This window comes from Anopheles aquasalis, chromosome 2 (genome assembly GCF_943734665.1).
Source record: "Anopheles aquasalis chromosome 2, idAnoAquaMG_Q_19, whole genome shotgun sequence".
NCBI classification, from domain to species: domain Eukaryota; kingdom Metazoa; phylum Arthropoda; class Insecta; order Diptera; family Culicidae; genus Anopheles; species Anopheles aquasalis.
In genome coordinates this window covers 41,391,881-41,399,419 of record NC_064877.1, presented here as the reverse complement: position 1 = coordinate 41,399,419, position 7,539 = coordinate 41,391,881, and the positions used below count along the sequence as shown (strand labels likewise).

Below are 7,539 nucleotides of genomic sequence, written 5' to 3'. Positions count from 1 at the left end.
TTTTCGTGGCGCGCTCCTCCACGTGGCGCGACCCTGGCTTGACATCATAAATTGTCTTTTTCGATTACCCGACACCCGCCAATGGGGCCCGCGCATATTGTCTCCGAGTGTTACGGCCATGAAGGGTGGCCGTGGTCCGTCGTGAATCAAGGTAGACTGGAGAGCAGTGGTTGGACTGGATTTGGCATGATTTGGTTTTATGGAAAGGATTAGAAGGATGTATTTGTTGTTTGGTTGTGGTTGGTGATATAAATAGAACGTGAGCGGTCGGTAGAGTCTCCTTAGAGCCCACCTTGGATCACGCTATGATTCTATGCCAACCAGCATAGACACACTCCGTGTCGGTTGGTCGCATTATGATACCAGCAGCGAAAGGTGACCTCCGAGAAGCGTCCGCGCGTAAGCTCATCCCATCTGTTGGGCCTCACGGCTGGGTGAATGTGCGAAACGCTCCCTTCAAGGGTAGATAGTGCTCCGCGCGCGCCTCTCTCGCGCCCAACCCGGGCTCTAGTGGCTGGTGGTCGATGATTAACAGCGCGATCGCAGCGCAACCGAACGGCTTCCTCCATTATGATGAAGTCGAAGAGCAGCAACAGGAAGAACGTTGCTCGAGAAGAGAAAGGAAACAACGGTGGCACGGTAGCAAATCTGCGGTCTTGCCAAATTGCCAGGTTCTGTCATTGATCGATGCAGATCGTGCCATCGCCATTAGAGATCGCAGCCACTAGGGCACAGCGCATCGCATCGCTCGCTATCAATTTGTTTCTGGCTTAGTTGGATTAGTTCACAAGAGACCCGCACTCCATTTGGTTGGAGAACCATGGTAGTCGCCGGCACTTTCGTATTAGAATTCTTTTGCGATCTCTTCCAACTCTTGTTACTGACTCAGCGCCGCTCCGTCTGGTTTGTTCCGTGGTGTAGGATCAATCGAATGGAGCGGATTACATAAAGCTCACAACGAAAGAAAACACTCGAAAATATCGGTTTGCCCACGGTTTGGGCACGTTTTAGTTGAACAAATATTTAAATGACCGGTTTGATGGATGGTTCGCGCGCTGGTCAGACGGAATTCATTTGTGTAATGACCCACACGGCTCAATCATTACATCAATTGCCATGCTGCCGCTGCTGCTGCCGTCGTTGATGGTGGTGATGCTGCTACCGGTTGTCGATCACAATTCTCTGCCGCTACTGGCCGCTGGTTTGAACTATTGACTGGAATTTTGCGTTCACTTGACCCGCTTGTGCCTACAGAAGCACGAAACCAAACATATATTGTTCCTGGTGGTATCAGCTGTCCGTCGACAGCTGATTGGCTCAATCATGTCTGTTTGCAGCGGCTGCTAATGCTAATAATTGTTTTTTTTTGCTGATACCTTACGGGCTAATAATTGTTTTGTCCGTTTGTAAAAAGCGACACCACCACTTTTTTGAGCGCCTGTTGCATCACTAAACTTTATGCAATCCGGTTCATTGCCAACATTGACACCTTCTTCATCCACCTGGTGGACCTGGGTGTCCATTCTAAAATGAAGCAATAAGGCAATAAACCTGTATGCTAAAATATGCTGGTACCATGGTTAATGATGCGTCGATTGGTTTGCGATTTTTCAAAGAACCTCCGAAGTGAACCGCGGCTCTCGATCGGGCTGTCCGGCCGGGATGGACCAATAAATTGCACACCACTTAAGCCGAGTGGTGGTGCCGAGTGAATCCATAAAATCATTTAAAATGATCTCGGATTGGTGGATTAGTGCCATCCGGAAAGTGTGACCGGGAATGGCGGTTCGCATCAATAATTAAGCCTTCACGCTAGAGTCTGTCCCCGCGCAACGGGCAGCGCATCGTGAATGTTTAACGTTAATGTGTAGCGGGGCGTGCATAAATCTAAAGTTTCGCAGCTTTAAACGCCATTAGCGTAATCCATCCGTACTAGCCTAACGTCCTTTCTCATTTTTGCAATGTACATTCGTTGGTTTTTACGCAACAGGAATACGCCAGCGGGGGTTATTAATAAAACTGCTTAGTTGTAAATTTAAAGTGCTCGAATGAGAGAGCAAAGAATTATTAAAGGTTTTATCTTTTCAAAAGAATACAATACTGAAAGTCTGTAATATATTATTACAATTCACAAGTTATTCTTAAAGTTACATGATATTGTAAAACAACCATTTAACGATTGAAACCATGAATTACAGACAGGAATTCTCACATTTTTCGCCGAAACTAAATCTTTATCGTATTAACCTACTCAATCTTTAAAAACTATCTGGCAAATTGCATAAAACATGTTTGAATTGATGAAGGTTCAGTTGGATGGTTTCACCACACTGTCAATAATTGTCAATTTGTAGCAACTGTCGACTGAGTAGGTCCTCTTTCTGGCTATATCGATCCAACTCGTACCAAGGATTGGTACCAACTATTCACAGAAACTCATCGAATAAAACAGATTCAAAAACCAGCAGAGCACCAGCAGGAAAACGTTGCTACTGTAGAGACAAAATGCCGCAACAAGTTGTGCTTGTTTCGTATGCAAAGTTCACCAGAAATTGAAATACGCATTCGCATCCATTTGTACTCCATCGTACGCATCGACACGGAACGAAAATGGGGGAAAACTGGCAGGCCGAAGCCGAAGGTTAAAAAACAACGTAAATGGAGCACATGCCAGCACACGTCTCGTCTTTCCTAATACTGTCCCGGGTATCGCGTCGCCAATCGATGACGAAGGAAAAACAACACAAAAGCTCATTTGCATGCAGCGAACGAACGACGAAGGTTTCATCAGGGCTGATATTTATATTTAATCAGATTGTCTCAGAAGCTAATGCTCGTCGCTATTGAACAAGCTCGTAGCCAAGCAGCAGCTTCTGGGCTCGAATCCACCGCGGAACACGAAACACTGGCCAGCCCAGACAATGCAATCTCTTTCAGTCTCTCTTTCTCTCTCTCCACACCCAATTGCGCATGGGGTGAGCAGCGAAAAATCAAAACATCGCCATCGAAAATCTGTTACCAGAATCTTGGCAGGAAAATCTGGTCCAGAATAGTGGCCCGCAGTGTCGTCAGTAGCAGCCCTCGTTGTTGATTGCGTGAAGGTGTCGGATTATGCTCTGGGAAGGGAGAGTTACCGTTCTTGCTCGGCTGTTCACCAGCCTAAGCCCACAACGAAAGGCTGTTGCTTGCTGTGAAGGTGATTGTACCGTACGCTCTATTGCTTCGCCGAGAACACGCGTGCGAACCACGTTCGGTGGGGGGCAACAATCGAAATTTAAATAATTGAACAGATTATCTCCTTTTCCAGCGGCCCGTGGCGTGTGTCAACATGCGGCAGCTTTGTTGATGTGATCGTGTCCGCCGATCCGCATTTGCTGCTCCCCCACACGTGTGAGGTTCCAACGATTAGCGAAACATAATCATCTAGTAGTGACGCCATCGTAGCGCATGCATGGATCTCAAAACATATCGGCATCTCCGGTTGATCGGTTGTAAACCGCTGCTATGGGGCTGTAAAAGCTGGCAGCCAGCATAAACTAACCAGCAGAAAACAACGGGTGTCTCGCTTCTCGCTTTATGACTTTTCCTGCTGCTGCTGCTGCTGCGGTGACCTGTGACTAGTAGGTAGCAGCACCAGATGACCTTCTCGTTTTATCCGCCCTTCATCTTCCTGGTTTATGTTCCATGGGGTGTATGTGTGTTTTTTTGCGAATTGGGCGAATGTGTAAAGTGGTGGTTGGATGGGTTGAGTTTAGAGTTTTTATTCGTACATAACACTGTCAAGGAACTAGTAATACGCCCGGTCGGTCATGTAATAGGATGGGACCATACCAAATGAACACACACTTTACGATCCCTTGTTATGCATTCTGCCAACGAATATCGGAGGGTTTTATAGACATAAACCATATCTGGCAGTATAAGCAACTAGCAACAGTGTAATGCCTCTGTTGGTGCCAAGAGATTGCTTTCTGATCGCAGTATTTATTATAAAACACCTACATATTTTCTTTGTTTGACTTTTTCATCAATATAAAAGATAAGAAAAATGTAAAAGCAGGCATATGATGAGATAAATAAATGTACCTTCAAATTCTTTCTGTTTGTTTTACGATATTAAGATATTGCGACAGATATGCTTTTGCACAAGAGTAATATCACAAGCACTCATCAATATTATAATGCATTTTGTATAATGGACAAACAATAGTCGATTCCGCAAGATGCACACTTCGGTCATTCAGCTAGAAATTCATTATTTTATCTCAGAAGCAAAATGCTCTTCTTCTCAAAACAAAAGACTTACAATCCGCTCTAGTTTGCATCAACAGCTTGAAAGACACTGTTTAGCCAAATCTGTTATCTCATCCAGCGCATTCTCTCGGTTCGATTAATTAAATCTATAAAAGCATCTCATTCGGTTAATTAAATCAATTAGATGCTGTCGACGTTGTTGATAAGATTTGCGTCCGCGATGAATGCTTTTTCCCGGTCTCAGGCCTCTACGATCAATCATTCAACGTATGATGTAAGGCCCAAACACCATCCAATTTTGATTGCTAATCGGCGCGATTAATGACACCCTCGTTTTGCGGCGGGCGGGATGAGATGTTGGGAGCCGGATGGGAGCCTCGACGATCCACGAAGACGACCCCCCCCCCCCCCCCCGCGCAGACGTGATCTTGAAACACGCAAATATTACGCGATCATTATGATTGCGACCGGAGAAGATGCTCTTCAGCGGGCGTCAAATTGGAAGCGAAAGGAACTGCTGCTTGGCGCGAGCATTCACTTTCAAATCGAGTCGAGCAAAATCAAGGAGACTTAGGTGCTTTTAGTGGGTGGATATGAGGTGCATATCTCGCCGAGTGTGTGTCTATTCGTATGGCAAAGTGTTAACCAATTGACCTCATGACACTTTAGGCATATTTGCGGCTAATGTGGAGAAGCAAACAGAAGGTTGGCGATAGATATTATTTGCCGGAGATTGCTATCAATCAAGCACTGTCTGATTAGACTGGTTTTTTGGGATTTACCTCACAGAACGCAGAGCACTGTCGTTTGGTTTGAACATTTAACATCCAAACACGCTGAAACGCCATTGTATTTGAGCTCACGGTTGCATTTGGATTGCTTAAATCTCAATTTGCAACAATTCTGCACAGATAATGTGTTTCTTGGTTGATTTCCTCGCCTCGTCAAGCGCTCGCTCCCACCACGAGTCTTTGCCTTTATTGCTGTCTGCTCCGTCACGATAAGGATCATCATCGTTATCGCTGGGAAATGCACGCCGGCGTTGTTGTAGTGGGGTGAGTCTTGCCACCGTTGCGTTGCGGTATTTTTCCGTCACATTTCACACGCCAACCTGCCAGCATAAAGCCAACTCAGCACCGACCCGCAGCCACGATGCGGAGCAAGAAGAAACGAACCAGACGAGGGACGGGGATCTTGATTTGTCATGTGCCTCTGTTGTGCAGAACCGTTTTTGCGATGACAACTGTGCGGTGAGGACGATGACGACGATGACTACAAAACCGGTGGCCGTCGGCTTGAGGTAGATTATGGAAATAATCATGAGACAAGTGTGCAGTAGGCGCGTGCTCACCAGCCGTCCAACCGTCTCGCTACCGTGTATGTGTGCTGCAGCACATACAATCAGCAGCAGTAGCAGCAGCAGTAGAGAGGCAGGCGCGAGAAGTCGCAAAATCATGTTAGCCCTAATTATGGTCCGTTTTATCTCGTCTCTAATCACGAAGCGCAGTGTGACTGGAACGATGTGACTCTTAGCCGGTGCCACTAAGTTCACATACACGTAAACACTCACATTCAGAAGCCACACTGTCGCCAACATCTGCTGTTAGCTAACAGTGTTTTCCCTGGAATGACTATGGCACCTCGTTGACCACGTAGCACGTGCAGAGTGATGCGGAATCGAATGGTGAGTCTGTCGGTTGCCGATTGGTTTGTCGGTGAACTGCTTATCGATTGTGATGAAACCAATGGCTCGCGGCGTTAGCATGATGATGAGCAAGCCAACAACCCCCATCTTTCGATCGTTACTTTCGGTCATCCTGAACGTTGGACAATCGAAAATGAGTAAAAATGGGGAATTGATGGTACGTTATCGACTCAGCGGCGCCGCGACTCGAATGCCGCGAAGCTGATAATCATCAAATATGCTTTAACGGAACGCGGTCTGGTAGATGTGAGAGTCTCGTGATAGTTTCAAGCTGAACAACTGTGTAAACGTTCAACCACCGAGAGTCACCGATAACGTTATGGAGCTGGACTGACTAGTTGGAGTTAACTCTCTCGATAAGCGCCTTCCATAGGATTCAATCTTTATCTTTTATCAAGAGATGCATCGTGCCGCATCGTTAAAGTACAGAAATAGAAGGTTTCCAAATCTGTGAGATCGATTGCTCTCTGTTAATAAATAAAAAAAACATTGTTCTCTTCGGAGAAGAGGCTCTTCTTCTTCGACGAGGATGGGATTCGAACCCACGCGTGCAGAGCACATTGGATTAGCAGTCCAACGCCTTAACCTCTCGGCCACCTCGTCATGATGCTAGCCAGGGCCAAACCTATACATAAACATTTTTATAGTAAATAGAATGTTCATAATATTATGAATTTCATCTCATCATCGATAACCCCTTTATGTTTTGGAATCTTTACTGTTAAACGTAAGTTTTTAGACGAACTATGGGCAAATGCAGATGGCGTAGAATAATCCGAAGATAGTCAGATGTACGAGTGAGATACTAATGCTTTAGGTTGAGGAATCTAATCCACTCGAAAAGCGGGTTATCGTTTGAGGCGTTTAGACCCGTGTCCAAAAATAAAATGTCACCTTCGGAGATTTGCGTGGCTTCGCTGGACTGGATATATCATAAGAAATGCAGAGAACGACTCAGCTTTTAAAATCTTTAAAAATAAACATGGAGCCTTTGAAAGCACACCAGCAAAGCTGCGGTTTTGTCGCAAATCCTTTGCGAACCTGAGTTTTGCTAAATCCGACAAACCATCTGCTCGGATCTAATATGACAATTGGTGAAGCTATTAAGGCTCTATGATAGATCACATCGTTGCACCGCTTGCGTCACTGCCCGGCTGTAATGATTCTCGCGCGACAAAGTCACCTTCGGCTCTCCCTTTTTTGGCAACACTGTTCATTGTTATATGTTCTAATGGAAAGGATGCTCCAACTCACTCAGAAGTGTCTCATTGTCGCCTATACCTATTACATCTGGTGACCTCCGGCTTCCCCGCTTTGTCCACGGTCCGCAGCGGTCGGTGGTCTCACGTTCACGTAAATCACGAACACTCCTCCGCGCGGTGTGGATGCCGTTCACTTTTGATTGTTCACGGTAACCCCGCGAACACCCCGTCTCTTGTGGCGCATCTTGCAGGTGATAAATACTTTTATCATTCACCTGTCACCTCGAACGGATACAATACGGTGGCGGTCGGTGCAGTCGCATCGCGCCAGCGCAGATGATGATGCGCCCCCGATGAACGCAATACCCAGTTGCGCGC

The 7,539-nt window shown here is 46.2% G+C and overlaps 1 non-coding gene across 1 annotated transcript; it reads right to left on the bottom strand.

The window, feature by feature from the left end:
• Positions 1 to 6,480: 6,480 nt before the first annotated feature.
• On the bottom strand, positions 6,481 to 6,562 carry Trnas-gcu (transfer RNA serine (anticodon GCU)). The gene has a single exon. It is a non-coding gene; the product is annotated as a tRNA-Ser (tRNA).
• Positions 6,563 to 7,539: the final 977 nt, after the last annotated feature.